Source organism: Chelonia mydas, chromosome 2, assembly GCF_015237465.2.
Source record: "Chelonia mydas isolate rCheMyd1 chromosome 2, rCheMyd1.pri.v2, whole genome shotgun sequence".
Classification (NCBI taxonomy): domain Eukaryota; kingdom Metazoa; phylum Chordata; order Testudines; family Cheloniidae; genus Chelonia; species Chelonia mydas.
Genome location: NC_057850.1, coordinates 56,974,991 through 56,993,704, shown reverse-complemented (window position 1 = coordinate 56,993,704; position 18,714 = coordinate 56,974,991). Strand labels below are relative to the sequence as shown.

The 18,714-nt window shown below is 44.5% G+C and overlaps 1 protein-coding gene across 1 annotated transcript in view; it reads right to left on the bottom strand.

The window, feature by feature from the left end:
* EYA1 (EYA transcriptional coactivator and phosphatase 1) overlaps nucleotides 1–15,664 on the bottom strand; it is a 221,901-nt gene extending 206,237 nt beyond the window's left edge. Inside the window, exon 1 of the mRNA XM_043539493.1 lies at nucleotides 15,585–15,664. The gene's annotated coding sequence lies outside the window, so the exon portion shown is untranslated. The remainder of the gene's footprint in view (nucleotides 1–15,584) is intronic.
* Between the last annotated feature and the right edge of the window lie 3,050 nt (nucleotides 15,665–18,714).

Sequence of the window (18,714 nt, the reverse complement as noted above, 5' to 3'; positions counted from 1 at the left end):
GGAAAGAAAACTGACAAAGAGACCTGCACAGCAACGTCTGGCCATGAGAGCTGTGGCACCAATTCAGACATTTCAGGGGGAGGGGAGAGGGGCAAATTACAGTCCCTGCCTCCATCTGACAACAACTCTGTAGAATCCCCACTTGTCTCCCCTCCCCCTTAGGGACACCAGGTCTCCCTCAGCCAGGGAGTACCCCTTCTCTCTCTCTCTTATCTGCACAATGCATGAGCGAGTGCCACCTGGAGTCAAGTTCTTGGCATGCTCTCCTGCACACCACCATACAGGAACAGACTTCTCATGCGCCAGGTCACAACGCCACTCGAATTTGGCCTGGTTGCCCCTTTGTCTGGATGGTGGGGCTGCCAGGTCAAATTTCAGTGATGTTGCGACCATGCAGCTGGAGCAATGCTCCGGACTGCTCCAGCAGCTTCTATACTAATTTAGTACAAGACCATTGCTGAAAAGTGGTTGGGCCATGGTCCACCTGTCCAACCCCTGTACTCTGGCTCTGCAGCCTATGGAATATGAGCAAATGCTAAACCTAATGGAGTGGCACATTCACACAAACCCCAATGCTGTCTATTGACACCACTTTATGAGGGGGCACCTGAGTGGCAATCACCCTGTTACAAAGATCCAATACAATCCTTCTCCTGTTGAGGACAATGGCAAACTTCAGATACTTCTGTGGGACCAGGACTGGGCCCTTGGACTTGTTCTGACACCAGATTCCTAATCAGGCAATTAGAAAATTATTAAAGACTTTAAAAAGTTACAAAAGGAATTTTTTAATTAAAAACCAACAAACACCAGGGTGAAATGTTTCTCTACCAAAGTCACGTACAGAATGCCGTTCTCCTAAGCAATGACTGCTGCCTGATAAAAAGTCTTTTCCTGCAAAACTCCATAAAGGGAAAACCACATGAGCGGAGACTCTGCAACTTCACTGCGGGAATAAAATGGTGCCTTTTCTCATGGAAAATATCCAGCAGATAATTGATGTCATTTGGGTGATTTGGCAGCTTTCCAAGTCAGCAGTGTACCCTTTACAAATATATAATATGAAAGCTTTACCAAGACTGGTAACCTTGTACACTTAAAACGCATTCTTGTAATAATGCCAATAAGCATAAAACAGATAGATTTTAGTCTATACAATTTCTCAGGAGTGACTAAATGACCTGACTCACAGGAGCTGCAGCTAACATTATCTCACACTTACAGATGTTTATATAATATAGTTCCCATAAAGCCATTTTGTGTAATATATCACTATCAGAAAGAGCCCAATATTGCACTCTTTGCTATGGCAAAACACACCTTCAAGTCAATGGAGTTGTAAGCTCATAATTAAGGGGGTTAGAAATTTGTCCTCTATATTCTGACTACCCACCCTGCTGTTAGGGGCAAAAATTCAGCCTGCCTACAAAGCTGTAGAAGGCCTCTGGCAGCAGCACTGAATTAGCACTGACGTTAGAGTTTAGCTTTGAATATACAGCAGTTGATTTACAATGTAATACTGTAATTTTAATTTTAAAAAATTAAACTTTTAAACTTAAACAAGGGCAATTGAGTTATCTTTATTATAAATGTCATTTAGAATATTTTAACATTTAGTAAATTTCACACACAAAAAAATTAAATTCCCTTGCATTGTATCAAAAATTATATCTGAATTACTCAGAGTATCTATTACACAGAGATTATTATATGCAAAATAGCTCATCTGATATGGGGGGGAAAATACCTCACAAATTATGTGAAAGACAACACCCTAATTGAGGGGAAATCATGAAAATACATGTCCTTTTTTTTCCTTTCTATATTACTTCTGAGATCATCTAACCACTTTGCTTATTTAAATATTATTATTCAATATGTACATGGTGATAGCACCTAAAGACCAACCAGGTCACAGCATCATTGTTTTAGGCACTGGGACTCCTGGTGCAACTGGCAGAGAGCACAAAATGCAGAAGGTTTTACAGGGATCCTCTGGGTCAGATATTTGCATAACAGCTCACCAAAGGGTGACATGTGAGGTCTCTACCGAGAGCCAGCAGCCCATCGCTTATCATAATCACTGTACAGATAATACTTAAGGATTTATGCATCTATACTAAAATTCACGTTCTTAAGGACTGGGAATTAAGGCAGGTCACCAGGGGGTGACATAACTCAGACCTTTCAGACAGCAGGTTACAGACGCCATGAGAGTATTCTGTATTTTATGACCCACAATGGAGGCCTATTTTCACACTAAGCAAGATACTAGTTGAAAGACTGCAAAATCTAAAAGAGAGAAAACCTACAGGAAAAAAACAAACAATCAGCAGGGGAGAATCCCGTTTATGAATAAGATCAAAGGACAGTCTGGTATATCAGGGAATCCAAAGAAACACAGGGAATCGTTCACCGAGGAAACAAGCTGACAGCGTTGTTTGTCTCATGAAAAGAGGATCAAAGCCATCCTGGCTGTAAAGCGCTGGTGAGCAATACTTTATTAGACAAGAGAGTATCTTGTTAATTAAGTCTAGGCTCCAGAATGTGTGTAAGAACTTTATTTAAATATAACCATTTGTTTACAATATTTCTGCTTGCTCCTACTTTGAATTACTTTGTTAAATTGATGTATACTTGATTATAAAGATATCTAAGTACTGTGTATTAAGCAGAGCCATGGTTTGGGGTAGAACTGATAAGCTGGGGTGTACTCCTTCTTTTGAAGAAGCAGATCTGAGACTACCACGAGTGTCCAGTGAAACAGGGGCTGGACACTCCAGGGAGTCACTTGGACAGTTCAAGGGTTGGAGTGTGCCTTTTTTCTAACTTGTAGAGAGACAGCCGGGCCTGTAGAGGTCTAGAGGGGAGTGCTTGTGTTGCCCCATAGCTGGTGGAGTTGGGGAGCTGGCCCCCTGGCAAGCACAGACTAGACTTCCTTATGCTATGGGCAGGTGGTACTGAGATGCTTCACAATGCTGGGTACCCCAGGAAGCATTGCAGCTGCACAAACGTAAGATAAATGACAGCCCCTGTCCCCAAAGAGTTATTCATATTTTTAAAAGGTAATAAAACTACAAAAGGTAAACAAGCATAAAAAAGGAAAATAAGGACAACCTGGGGAATTGCAGAGCAGGGAGCTTAACTTCAGTACCCAGAAAGATAATGGAGCAAATAATTAAGTAATCAATTTGCAAACACCTAGAAGATAATAAAGTGATAAGTAACAATCAGCATGGACACGTCAAACCAACCTAATAGCTTTCTTTGACAAGGTAACAAGCCTTGTGGATAGGAGTGAAACAGTAGATGTGGTATATCTTGACTTTAGTAAGGCTTCTGATACTGTTTTGCATGCCCTACTCAAACAAACTAGGGAAATACAACCTAGACGGAGCTATTAGAAGATGGGTGCATAACTGATGGGAAAACTATTTCCAGAGGGTAATCATCAGTGGTTCACAATCAAGCTGGTAGGGCTTATTGAGTGGGGTCCCGCAGATATCAGTCCTGGGTCCAGTTCTGTTCAATATCTTCATCAGCGATTTAGATAATGGCATAGAGAGTACACTTATAAAGTTTGCCGATGATACATATCTGGGAGGGGTTGCAAGTGCTTTGGAGGATAGGATTAAAATTCAAAATGATCTGGACAAACTGAAGAAAGGGTCTGAAGTAAATAGGATGAAATTCAATAAGGACACATGCAAAGTACTTCACCTAGGAAGGAACAATAAGGTGCACACATACAAAATGGCAATTACTCCCTAGGAAGCAGTACTGCAGACAGGGATCGGGAGGTCATAATGGATCACAAGCTAAATACGAGGGAACAGTGTAACATCGTTGTAAAACAAGCAAACAGCATTCTGGAATGTACTAGCACGAGTGTTGTAAGCAAGACACAAAAAGTAATTCTTCTGCTCTACTGTGCACTGATTAGGCCTCAACTGGAATATTGTGCCCAGTTCTGGGTGTCACATTTTAGGAAAGATGTGGACAAATTGGAGAAAGTCCAGAGGAGAGCAACAAAGATGATTAAAGGTCTAGAAAACATGACCTACAAGGAAAGATTGAAAAAAATGGGTTTGTTTAGTCTGGAAAAGAGAAGACTGGGGGGGGGGGACATGATAACAGTTTTCAAGTACATAAAAGGTTGTTACAAGGAGGAGCGAGAAAAAAATTTCTCATTAACACCTGAGAATAGGACAAGAAGCAATGCGCTTAAATTGCAACAAGGGAAGTTCAGATTGGACATTAGGAAAAACTTCCTAGCTGTCAGGGTAGTTAAGCACTGGAACAATTTGCGTAGGGAGGTTGTGGAATCTCCATCATAGGATGTTTTTTAAGAGGAGGTTAGACAAAACACCTCTCAAGGATGGTCTAGATAATACTTAGTCCTGGCATGAGTGCATGGGACTGAACTAGATGATCTCTCAGGCTGCCTTCCAATCCTATGATTCTATAAAAAGTACTTTATGTTGGATTTCATTCCCTTCACTCTACAATGATATCCAAAGGTGGACAGTTCCTTCTCTTTATATGGAATGGTAGCAATGCATACCTTCACAGTTAGCTTAAGGTGACTTTCTCCTATAAGGGAAAGGCTCATAAAGACTTCTTAAAAGTCATCAAACGCACACCAGCAAGGATGGGACTGTATCCTCAATACACCAAGCCCTCGTCTACACTAGGACTTTAGGTCGAATTTAGCAGCGTTAAATCGATGTAAACCTGCACCCGTCCACACGATGAAGCCCTTTTTTTCGACTTAAAGGGCTCTTAAAATCGATTTCCTTATTCCACCCCTGACAAGTGGATTAGTGCTTAAATAGGCCTTGCCGGGTCGAATTTGGGGTACTGTGGCACAATTCGACGGTATTGGCCTCCGGGAGCCATCCCAGAGTGCTCCATTGTGACCGCTCTGGACAGCACTCTCAACTCAGATGCACTGGCCAGGTAGACAGGAAAAGAACCGCGAACTTTTGAATCTCATTTCCTGTTTGGCCAGCGTGGCAAGCTGCAGGTGACCATGCAGAGCTCATCAGCAGAGGTGACCTGGCAGAGCTCATCAGCAGAGGTGACCATGATGGAGTCCCAGAATCCCAAAAGAGCTCCAGCATGGACTGAACGGGAGGTACGGGATCTGATCACTGTATGGGGAGAGGAATCCGTGCTATCAGAACTCCGTTCCAGTTTTCGAAATGCCAAAACCTTTGTCAAAATCTCCCAGGGCATGAAGGACAGAGGCCATAACAGGGACCCGAAGCAGTGCTGCGTGAAACTTAAGGAGCTGAGGCAAGCCTACCAGAAAACCAGAGAGGCGAACGGCCGCTCCAGGTCAGAGCCCCAAACATGCCGCTTCTATGATGAGCTGCATTCCATTTTAGGGGGTTCAGCCACCACTACCCCAGCCATGTTGTTTGACTCCTTCAATGGAGATGGAGGCAACACAGAAGCAGGTTTTGGGGACGAAGAAGATGATGAGGAGGAGGAGGTTGTAGATAGCTCACAGCAAGCAAGCGGAGAAACCAGTTTTCCCCGACAGCCAGGAACTGTTTCTCACCCTGGTACCTCCCGAACCCACCCAAGGCTGCCTCCTGGACCCGGCAGGCAGAGAAGGGACCTCCGGTGAGTGTACCTTTTAAAATACTATACATGGTTTAAAAGCAAGCATGTGAAAGGATTAATTTGCCCTGGCATTCGCGGCTCTCCTGGATGTACTCCCAAAGCCTTTGCAAAAAGTTTCTGGGGAGGGCAGCCTTATTGCGTCCTCCATGGTAGGACACTTTACCACTCCAGGCCAGTAATCATTGTACAACAAAGCATTGCAGTGTATGTTTGCTGGTGTTCAAACAACATCCGTTCTTTATCTCTCTGTGTTATCCTCAGGAGAGTGAGATATCATTCATGGTCACCTGGTTGAAATAGGGTGCTTTTCTTCAGGGGACACTCAGAGGTGCCCGTTCCTGCTGGGCTGTTTGCCTGTGGCTGAACAGAAATGTTCCCCACTGTTAGCCACGGGGAGGGGGGAGGGTTGAGGGGGTAGCCACGCGGTGGGGGGAGGCAAAATGCGACCTTGTAACGAAAGCATATGTGCTATGTACGTAATGTTAACAGCAAGGTTTACCCTGGAAGAGTGTAGCCACTGTTTTATAAAATGTGTCTTTTTAAATACCGCTATCCCTTTTTTTTTCTCCACCAGCTGCATGTGTTTCAATGATCACAGAATCTTCTCCTTCCCAGAGGCTAGTGAAGATTGTCTGCTGCTGCTTTCATGGAGGGAGGGAGGGAGGGAACGGGGGCCTGACGATATGTACCCAGAACCACCCGCGACAATGTTTTAGCCCCATCAGACACTGGGATCTCAACCCAGAATTCCAATGGGCAGCAGAGACTGTGGGAACTGTGGGATAGCTACCCACAGTGCAACACTCCGGAAGTCGATGCTTGCCTCGGTACTGTGGAAGCACTCCACCGAGTTAATGCACTTAATGCACTTAGAGCATTTTCTGTGGGGACACACACACTCGAATATATAAAAACGATTTCTAAAAAACCAACTTCTATAAATTTAACCTAATTTCGTAGTATAGACATACCCCAAGTGTGTTTGGTTACTATGGAAGGGCTTTCCACACCTCCACTCCTTCTGCACGTCAATAACTCCACCTCAAACCCTAATAATACAGGAAATCTGTTAAAGGTTGAGCAGAATTATTATATTTTAGATATAGATATACACACACACACATATATATATATTTAGGGTAATCTCTTAAAACAGGAAGTTGCCAATTAAGGATAATCTCTTGCACAGATTTCAGGGTTCACATGAGTTACAAACAAAGGTCGATGTTTTGGCTGGCAAATCCAGACTCTGCAGCTTAGCTGCCTACATAACCTGATGTACATGTAGAGAAATTATCCTCCTAACTGATATATGCTCAGAGCAACAGTAACATATATGGTTTGATGACAAGCAAAAAAAAAAAAAAAAACCACAGTATAGGACATGTCACAATTGATTATCTCATAAATGGGAGGTCCAACCTAATCATAACCTTGCATAGTAGAAAAATATATTCTATACAAGTTCTTATGCAACATTTACCATCCAATCTCAATGCAAACTTTGGTTCCTAAGAACACTGAACCTGATTCTTCACTCTAGCTGAGCTGTTCTTGGTACAGGAAAGGGTGTTGTGTTTCCTTTATTCCAGGCCCTGCCCTGCTCCCAGAATACATTAAGCGCAGTCTCTGGGCTACTGTAGCTTCTATTCAGCTCCAGTTGGCCCCTAGGTGTGCTTCCGATAGCCAAGAATAGCTGAAGTAGAGCAGTGCTTCAGCCATGCCCCTTTGCCGATTATATACCCTACATGTCCTCAGCTCCAGGGATGGTTGGAAAAAAGGGACATGGAGCATTTCCTCTGCTACTGCCCCATCTGGAGAACCACTTAATGTTGGAGATTCCCTGGTGATTGGTTCCGCTGCTGTAGTCCCTTTATTTCACAAGAATAAGATAATTTTGAAAATTTGACACAGATATTATCCCACTAGCATATTATTTTAAACCTAATATGCATTTTTGTGAAGTCCCAGAGCTGACTGCTATGTGTAGGTCAAATCCTAAACACAGCAAGAAGCTCCTCCTCAACATGCTAGAATGAAAAATACCAGGGACACTTTTCCATATCTGGGTCTTGAAAGCTTAGAGGTGGTTTGTTAGGGAAGGGAAAAGGTGTTTTGTGCCTCAGTCATGAAGCTTTATTCTAGTGCTACTAGCGAATGACAGTGCGTACATAAAAAGAAAAGGAGTACTTGTGGCACCTTAGAGACTAACCAATTTATTTGAGCATGAGCTTTCGTGAGCTACAGCTCACTTCATCCACAGTACGCATCCGATGAAGTGAGCTGTAGCTCACGAAAGCTCACGCTCAAATAAATTGGTTAGTCTCTAAGGTGCCACAAGTACTCCTTTTCTTTTTGTGAATACAGACTAACACGGCTGTTACTCTGAAACCTGTCATTAGTGCGTACATAGAGTTTTATGTCTACATTTTAAGGAGGTCAGTGGTTTAGGTTTTAGGGTTATATTCAGGAAGTTTGCTTTCTAGCATTCGGTAAAGAATTATTACCAAACGCTAAAAAAGAAACTTGCCAAACATAACAGCTTTAAAAAGAAAAAAAAAAAAAGGATCAGTTTAGACAGAAACCTACTGGCAGCTTTGAAAACAATTAAAGCCATTGCTTGGGGTGGACAGCCCATCCGTTCCAACATAGGAACTCTGCAGCTGCAGGTTTGGTAACCTCTCTCAAGTGGCCCTAGGGATCCCAATCTAATGGATTAGACAGGGACCCAGATCTGCAAAATGTAGTGTACTCACATACTGTATAAATTTCTCAGGAGTCAAATGCACACCAGCAGAGACGGTGACATGAATCTAAATGCATAAATTTTGGGTATGCATCAGACGTTCCTGTGTAAGTGTAGTCAGAGTGAAATTTCCCACATAACAAGTCAGTTTTGGAGTCTACCATGTGAGATAGGTGTCTGCTTTTGCACACACACTCACTCAGAAATAACAACCCTCTCTCCACGTCAACAGTGCCACAGTATCTGGATCTGTGGCTGGGGCAAGTTTTTTTGGGAGGAAAGCCGCTGCATTTATTTTTGTTTGAATGATTAGTTTGAATTTTTAAATATATGGCAAGGATTCCTATAGTCCTGGACAGGAACTCTATAGATCTAAATAAATAAAATTTACAATGGATAAGGAGATCCTGCAAAAATCTAGCGCAATATATGAAGTCATCACTACCGTAGTGACTAGCATTTCCAGTGTGAAAGCAGGCTAAAAAGAAAGGCTCCTACAGAAGACATGCAAAGAGTATCCCTGTAATTCCCAATGCAAGATCTTGCCATTCAAAGAGATGCGTATCCATTTCTCTTCTGAGTAATTTGATAAAACGTAACACGTCTCATCATGAATAAGTTCCAATATATATTACAAATCCTATTGTCCTAATTTTTAACACTTCTGGAATGACCAAATGGGTAATGTTTCCCTTTCACTATTTTACAATACCAAGTATGAAAACACAACAGAATACAAATTGCTTACTCAAAATGTGCGAGATAAAGGTGACATACCAAAACCTAACATCTGTTTAAAAAAAGAAAAAAATTACAAAGCATGGAGGCCCTCTGCATATTGCATATAGGCAAACTAAACACTCAGGTAGAAGCATCTATGAGGCTTGCTCCAGAACACATAAGGTAAAAAATGTGTTTATTTGTGCCCATATATTATGTAGATTCTGTAGTAAAAGGAGCCCACAGATAAACCTTTCCAACATGGATTTGACCTGGTGGTGCCTCTTGCTATTGTAAGGAATAGCTAACTTAAATCCAATTAGCATTTATGGGTAGGCGATAGGTACCTAATCACCATTTGTACCTAATCACCCTTAAAAAAACAAAACAAAAAAAAAGCCCTCTCACCCTATATGCCTAAATTTGCTGCACATGTACATAACTCGTAATGGACAAAATTTGGCCCTTTCAGCGCCGCTCTACACTGTAGCCTGCTAGACCCATCAACTACTACTAAGGCTAAAATACCTCACTCTAATGACATCTGTCAGTTTAAAAGTTGATTGAAAAGCACATTATCACTTAGGACAATATATTGCCCCTGGTTCACATGAAAAACAACAACTTACATTGAGATCGATGGGAGTTGCATGTGTTTGTTGAGCAACTGGAGTGTTGGAGGGAGGGAAGGAGAGGGAATCAGCACTGGTCATGGGGGGTGCGTGACAGCTACACCACTGGGTCCTATTCTCTAGAAATGGTGCCAGAGACTGTGGCTACAACCTGACGAGTCACAAGGGAGCTTAGAAGCACATAGTTTCAGCCCATGGGTCCAAACACATCTTTATGTGGCACTAAATTCTGAATGCTAAAACTGTTCTTAAATGTCACTATCACATATGTACTTTTTTTTTCTTTCTTTTCTGTTTGGAACGAATAGCTCCAAGACACATTTAGAACTAACAAATTAAGAAAATGTTACTGTGACAGAGGCCTGGTCTACACTGGGGGGGAAATCGATCTAAGTTACGCAACTTCAGCTACGTGTCAACGCACTTAGACCTACTCACCGCAGTGCCTTTGATGTGGTTAGTCAACTGCTGCCGCTCCCCTGTCAACTCTGCCTGCGCCTCTCACAGCAGTGGAGTACTGAGGTGGACGGGAGAGCGCTCGGTAGTCGATTTATCGCGTCTAGACTAGATGCGATAAATTGACACCACTCCCTCCCCCCCCCCCCCCGGGATAGATCGGTGTCTGCCGATCCAGCGGGTAGTATAGACATACCCAGAGAGGCCCTTTGCTGGTTCACTGCTGTGTGTCAACAACGTGTCAGGCCTGACAAACTCATTATACACCTAACCTTGCTGCAATGGCATTTATCTAAAAAGAATATCTATTAGGTATCAAATGAAAACTTATAACACGCTGGCCAGTAATATAATTGTGAAATGTGTGTATTAACACTATATGAAGAACTACGGATACTTAGTGATATGATGCTTTAAAGTCTGTGACCGAACAAAGAGAGAAAACAGGTTTCCTTCCAGATAGGAGGGAAAGTAAAGTAATTATCTCCCTGTCTATAATTTAAATTGAGCAGGGTTAACCAAAGACAATGGTGACTATATTTGAGTCAACACGAAATGCAAATTAACAAGAAAATGTGAAAAATGGACCTGGTGTCTTGGCATCACAAAGAACACACAGCAAGAGAGAGAAACTTTATCTCAGGTACATATCAAAAGAATACATTTCAAAGCTTTTCTGGACTGCAAGAAGAAGGGGAAAGAATTCTTTCGTTATCTATCACTGAGGGAACGAATAGGTCAGTGCTCTTTGCATCCATGAACAGTGAAGCCCCAACCATGTGGGTTGGTGGTGCTGAGCATGAGAAACAGCTGTAGGTGAGAAAAACTGCTTTTGACAAAGACTGGGGCCTGCCAAGGTTATATGCAGTATCTCAGAAGCATGTTATACTTTTGTTTTATTTGTAATCATTTTTGTTTTCATTATCTTTGCTTAGTCTCACTTAAATCTCTGTTCTTTATTAACAAACGTATTCTTGGTTTTACTATAAATTCATCTCAGTGCTGTAATATTAAAGTAAAGCGTGCGTCCCCAGCTTAGCGAAGAAGCTGGTGTGTGTACTGGCTTTGGAGTCAGCAGACTTGGCAATTTCTATGAGCATCCAGTGACAGGGACTGGATGCTGTAGAGGAACCCTCTTCATGGTTTTTCTCAAAGGTTGGGGTGCACCTACTGTTAATCTGCAAGGCAAGGATAGGACTGGCAAAGTCCTGAGGAGAGTGCTGGAAAGGCTGGTGTTGCATTGGAGCTGATGCCCAGTTACGAGACATAGACTCCCTCACACTGGAGGCAAGGGGGGTAACAAGGTCACCCATAGTCATGGGCACCCCTCAAAGGTGTCACAGTTACAAAGCATTAATAAATGTTATGAAACTTATGAACGAAAAGTCTGAAAATACAAAATGTAAAATGTAACCAGAACACTTACCTAACCAGTAAGTAAAAGAAAGTGTAAGCTATCTTAGAAGTAACCTTCAATTTTACACTTATATATTGACTTTACAACCTACATTCTGGTACAGGATGAAACCAAACAGATGTAATAACTATAGATCTGAGTTAAAAAAGCCTTTTTTTGCATGTGTTATAGTACTGCAGTTTAAAGGTTATGGTATTGCTTGATTTTACATGGCCAGGTTGTTATGAAATACTTCCAGCCTACAAATTTGATGTCTGGCAGTAAGATATTTTATCACACACAAAAAATATACTGGTTTTGCACATCGTAGCCCAAAATAGTAAAGCTTTACTAACATTCAGGTACCTGTAATTAACACAAAAGTCACATTTAAAAGTATTACAGCTACCTATGCTTCCTACAAATTTGCTAATCTTAATTCTCTTTCAAACGTGAACCACTTTTACCATCGTTGTTCAAGGTTATAAGAAAGTTATTTACTGGCTTAGACAAAGGAAAACAGTTTTATAAAGAATAAGAAAGGTAAATAATAGAATTAATTTGCACGTATTACATCTGCATATAACATATACCTTTGCTTCATAACACAGTAATTGCAGATTCTCTCTCTTGTGGGCACTTCTGCTAAACAGTCACAAGGAAGGACTGCTTCAGAGAAGACAATAATCTAGTATGCTAATCTAGTATGCTAAGGGAAGACCCTGGAAATGCATGGGTTGAAATCCTGGCCCTACTGAAGTCAACAGCAAAACAACCAGTAGATGAATCTTGGCTCTGTCACCAATCCTCTCTACAGCCTTCATCAAATCACTTAAACCTTCTGCCTTACCTTTCTTATAAAATGAAGATAACTGTACCTCCCACAAGGAGATAGACGATCCTTCCTTTAACTAAAATGAGTGAGTGAAGATAGTAGGAGGCAAAGAATCAAGTACAGTAGAACCTCAGAGTTACGAACTGACCAGTCAACCACACACCTCATTTGGAACCGGAGGTACACAATCAGGCTGCAGCAGAGACCAAAAAACTTTAAAAAGCGAATATAAGTACAGTACTGTGATAAATGTAAACTACTAAAAGAATAAAGGGAAAGCAGAATTTTTCTTCGCATAGTAATTTCAAAGCTGTATAAAATCAATGTTCAGTTGTAAACTTTTGAAAGAACAACCCTAACGTTTTGTTCAGAGTTATAAACAACCTCCATTCCCGAAGTGTTCATAACTCTGAGATTCTACTGTAAATGACTTTTACTCCAAAAACGAACAGACAGCTCCTGAGTATTGGTCTGATCACTGGGAATTAGAGAGAAGTTAAATTGTTTTGTGATTCTGCTCAAAAATACTAAGGGCAGCTCTATATCAGCGTTTCTCAAATGCGGCAGCCATGACCACATGTGGCCACTAGGGGCTTTTCGTGCGGCCGTAGGCTCCTGGGCAGTGATGGGGTCAAAGCAGTGGCCCCTCCCCTGAGGCCTCCAGCAGGGGTTGGGTCCTGCCCCCCCCTGGAAACAAATGCTGGAGGAGCAGGCTCCTAGTGAGTTCCCCACTTTCCCCGGGTGGCGGAAAGAGGGCTCTGGCCCTGGGCTCACCCCCATCCATTCCTCCTGGCCCCCACTGTCTCCATCACCTCTGGCCCCCCTGCCTCCCTACCCACTTCCCCATCCAGGGCTTAATTTGTCCAGGGCTGACTATATCTGCTGTTGTGAAAAGTGACATTTGTATGTTTATCACTTTTCACAGCAGCAGACTTAGTAGCTAGCAAGTCTAAAAAAAAAGCAACAACAACAAGAAAGACAAGAACATGCAAAGCACCTTACTTGTGTTTCTGCTCTGTTTAGGTCCAGTACAGAATACAGACAAGTGTACATTATTTTTATTAGAGTCTACAAAAAATCCTAACATAAATAAATTGCAATGATTTGGACATGTATGTGGGCATATTTACTTGTCTTTCCTAAACTTAATTAGGAATTTTAGTTAAAATTGTAAAAGTGGCCACCAGCAAGAGTTGGTGGCCGCACTCCGAGGCCCCAAAAAATTTGTTATGAAAACCCCTGCTCTATATAGACGGCAGACCAAACATTCACATCTTTTGTGCTTCCGCTTCATTACACTGGCAATCATTTAATTCAAGGTAAAAAACAATTAACTTGAGATAGCTAACATGTTTGTAAAGGCTAATCTGGATACTCTTCAAAGGTTTGTTCTAGGCTACTGTGGAAGTCTTGCACTATTGCTACTGTACAGTGCTGCTCCTACATGGAGCATCATGCTTAAGCATATGCAACCATGCAAGGGATTTTCTGTCTGTGTTTTAACAAAGTTAATACAAATTGCCCTCCTCCATGCAATGTAACAGAAGAGAACGTATGTTCCTTAGAGTGTAGAAAGAAAACAAATTTGAACCTAATGTTATTTAAGAAAACTCTGTTCTTTGTTTTTGTTATTACAAATTTCACATGCAACGTAAGTACAGTCTACACAATTACAGTTTTAAAAAGGAGAGGCCATTAAGCCAAAAGAAGTGGTTCTCAACTTTTTTTGGATCCTCAATCAACAAAATGAACCAAAAATAATCATCCTGTAACCAATTATAACGCTGTTGTAGCATGTGAGTCATAGGAAGACATAACAGAAATATTTTGGATGCTGGGGCTGCTGTGGATAGGGACAGCAAGGGGAACCTATAGGTATGAAGTGTCCCCAGCCCTGAAGCTGAGCACTGTCAAGGATGACAAGGAAGCGTCAATGGCTGGAGCTGAAGGAGAGGAGAGGGCAGAGAAGCAAGTCTTTCTTTTCCTGCCCTGCCCTCCCCACCCAGGATTCCTGGCAACCACAGGGTATTACTTCCCCTCACTGCCAGGAGAAGTGACCCATTTCTGAGTCATGCCCCACGTGGGTTGAGAAACACTCGTTTAGAGAAATAAGAAGACTACAGAAATGAAGTGCTCCTGAGATTTAATCCTGGCACTAACAATGTCTCATCATGCGACCCTAGATAAATCACTTTACTCTGTTTTCTCCTCTGTAAAACAGGCGATAAGACCACCTTCCACAGTGGGCTGTTGTGAGGATTCGTTATTTAACATACACCATGCTTTAAATGTTCAAAGTGAGACCACTTAGAAAAGGGCTGAAGAGAAGCATACTAATGCTTCTGTGCATTACTGCAGAACTGCACATTATTTTATGATTTGCTCCATGTACTAAACTCAAATCCAAGCAATTCCAAGGCCAAAAGGACCTCTCTCCCCCCACCCTCCCCAGTCATCATTTCCTAAAAACACACATGAAGATAGTCACAATGAGACAGTGACATTCAGCTCATTTAAATACTTCATAGCAGGAAATAAGAAGTCATAGACCCAGGTGTCTGGCCCTGGAAATCGAAACTGGTCATCTAACCCACGTGCACGATGCAGTCCCCTAGGAGCAACTATGGACAGGCAGCACAAGTGTCAGCACCTTGCAGGGCTCATACACCACAGTGCTTCCATTCAACCCCCCCCCCCCCCGCCGCATGACCTTTGCTGTCTTTCTTTGAACTCCCTCTAGCTCTATAGTTAAGCCACGGGAGAGACTGTTCTGCATTTAAGCCCACACCCAAAACCCTCCTGCAAATCCTGCACACGGGGAGCCAGCTAAGAGCAGGTCCTGTGGCCGGCCCTTCACATTTGCAGCGGCCTCTGGGGCTGAGTGGCAGGTTACAATTTCACAAGATCTAATCTTCCATGCAAGTAAAACAAGCAGGCTCCCCGCAGAGCCGTAGCATTTACCCCCCACACGGACCCCTCATGGCAGCACCCCCTCCTCCACGTGCCAGGCAACATCCACACCCGCATACGTCCTCCCGGGGCCATGCGGGGCCCCTGAAGCCCTGCAGCCCCCCGGCCGCGCGCAGCCCCGCGCGGCGCCCCTCACCCGCCTGCCCCAGCGGGGCCGTGCGGCGAAGCAGGGCGGGCAGCGCGGATGCCCGGACTCACTTCGAAGCGGAGGGCGCGGGGAAGCGGCGCTCCCGCAGCAAACGCCGGGCGGGCACCTTCTCGGAGCCCGCGGCGCTCGGGGGGTGCCTGGGCGGGGCGTGGGTGACACCAGGGCGCTCGCTTCCCCGGCCCGCAGCCCCGCGTCTCCGGCCGCGCGCGCCGCCCTCCACCTGAGCAGCCCCCGCTCCAGCCTCCCTCTCCGCCTCGCGGCCGCAGCGCGCCTGCCCGGGCCCGGGCCCGGAACGGTCCGCCCACGCCGCGGCCTGAGGGGCGCAGGCAGGAGCCGGAGCGGCGCTCGCCAGCGCCCACCCTGTGGCCCCCAGATTACGATCGAGGTTCCCCCCCCCATGCCCTTCAGTGGGAGCAGGCGGGGCCCCATTGTCTCAGCCACACCCCTAGGGGGTGTGAGGCAGTGCTGCCCTTGGCCCGTTGGGTCCTGAGGCGCCGGGAAGCCTGCGGTCCCGTTAGACACGGCAAGGGCTAGGCAGTGCGGGCTCTTGGTGCCCTGCAGCGCTGCGGATGCTCTTGTCTTAAAGGGGCACTATGGGGTTAGACATCCCAGGCCCACCTGTCCCCTCCTCCGCCCCTGGGCTGTCTTCAGAATCCCCTAGCAGAGCTTCCGCGCCCCCCCCCAACCCACCACTGGGCAGGGGTGGGCAGCGCCCAGCCAGCGCTCCCTTCAGCTGTGTACACTGGGCATCATAAATCAATCCTGACCCTATCGGCAGTATTTTATATCAATGGTCTGCCATAGGGTTGCCAACTTTGCGACTGCAGAAAACCGAACACCCTTGCTGCCCCTTCCTCGAGGCCCTGCCCCGATCACTCCATCCCCAATCCCTCCCTGGCTTGTTCTCCCCCACCCTCGCTCGTTCATTTTCATGGGGCTGGGGCAAGGGGGTTGGGGTGCAGGAGGGAGTGAGGGCTCCAGCTCGGGGTGCAGGCTCTGGGGTCGGGCTAGGGATGAGGGGTTTGGGATGCAGGAGGGGGTTGGGGATGGGGGCCGAGGGATTCAGGGCTGGGGCAGGCAGTTTGGATGTGGAAGGAGGTTTGGGGTGCAGGCTCTGTGCGCTTACCTCAGGTGGCTCCCGGAAAGCAATGACATGTCCCTCTGTCTCCTAGGAGCAGGGGCTGCCAGGGGGCTCCACGCCCTCTCCCCATCTGCAGGTGGCGCCTCCATAGCTCCCATTGGCTCCAGTTCCTGGCCAATGGGAGCAGCAGAGCTGGTGCTGAGGGTGGCACCTGCGCCACAGGCAGGGGCAGCACATGGTGCCCTCCTGTGCCTAGGAGACGGAGAGACATGCTGGCCGCTTCAGGGAGCCACATGGAGCCGGCTGCTGCGGCCAACAGGACTTTTAGCAGCATGGTCAGCTGTGCTGACTGGAGATGCCAGGGTCCCTTTTCGATCAGGCTTTCTGGTAAAAAAAACAGACACCTGGCAACCCTACCTGTCCACTCAGTGATATCCATTTCTTGTGCTGGAGGGAGGGGGCAGCAAGGGTAACATGGGAGCAGTACCATACAGGGAACCATGCTCCTGTGGGAGTATGGCATAAATCCAGGAAGCTATGCAGAGGCACCAGGCCTTCTCCATGTGGACCCCAAACTATCTTCTCATTCAGAGAGCCAACAGCCTGCTAGTAAACATCATCCCTTCCAAATCTAATAGAGGGGAAACTCTATGGGCCATATTCCTCACTGTCTTGCGCCTTGTATAGTCATGACATCTGTGCAAAGTGGATATAAACCATGGTCAAATCAGAATTCTCTGCTCACTTACACTGGAGGTAGAACATTACACTTGTACAAGGTTAATCAAAGCCTTTGAGTCTAAAGTCAGATAATCTGTCTAATGTAAAAGCAAACATCCAATTTTGTTTGCTTTCCCTATGTTAAAATCTTATGCATGTGACTAAGTGTCTGCAGGATTAAGGTCCAAATTTTATCCTTTTACCCACACATGTACACACAAACTGATGGGATGGGGAGCCATCACAACCTAATTTTCCCCCTTTATATTTCCCCACTTAAGTAATTTCGAACACATTCTTCTCCTCTCCAACAAACCTCTTCCAGAGCTATACTCTCCCCTTCTTTTGTGTTGATTATAAGGATTTTCCATTCCCCAAAGATACAAACCATATCTTTAACTTTTGACAAATAAAGGCCTACATCCTACAATTTACACTTATCCCTATAAAGTCAATGGGGCTACTCACATGCTTAGGGTTAAGAATGCACATAAATATTTGCAGAATTGGCATCTGATTCAAATGATGAAAATGAAAGTGAGTCAATCTGCACTGCGTTGGGTCATTATTGAGCAGAACCAGTCAACAGCATGGAAGCATGATCTCTAGAATGGTGGTTAAAGCATGAAGGGGCATACAAATATTTAACACATCTGGCATGTGAATACCTTGCAGTGCTGGCTACAACAGTGCCATGCAAACACCTGTTCTCCCTTTCAGGTGACATTGCAAGTAAGAAGCAGGCACCAGTATCTTCCATAAAAAACAAACTTTCTTGTCAGACCGATTGGCTGAACAAGAAGTAGGATTGAGTGGACTTGCAGGCTCTGAAATATTACATTGTTTTGTTTTTCAGTGCAGTTATGTGAAATATAATTCTACAATTGTAAGTTGCACTTTCACAATAAAGAGATTGCACTACAATACTTGTATGAGGTAAATTGAAAAATACTATTTATCTTTACACTACAAATATTTGTAATAACAAATAATATAAAGTGGGTACTATACTCTTTGTATGCTGTGTTGTAATTGAAATCAATATATTTGAAAATGTAGAAAATATTTAAATAAATGGTATTCTATTGTTTAACAGTGTAATTAAAACCAATTACAAAAATAATCTCAGATCAATTTTAAAAATTGTTTGACAGCCCTAGAACATAGCATAGAACAGGGATCGGCAACCTCTGGCATGTGGCCCACCAGGGTAAGCCCAATGGTTAGCCAGGCCACTTTGTTTACCTGCCACGTCCACAGGTTCAGCTGATCATGGCTCCCACTGGCTGTGGTTTGCCGCTCCAGGCCAATGGGGGATGTGGGAAGCAGCACGGGCCAAGGGATGTGCTGGCCGCAGCTTCCCGCAGTCCCCATTGGCC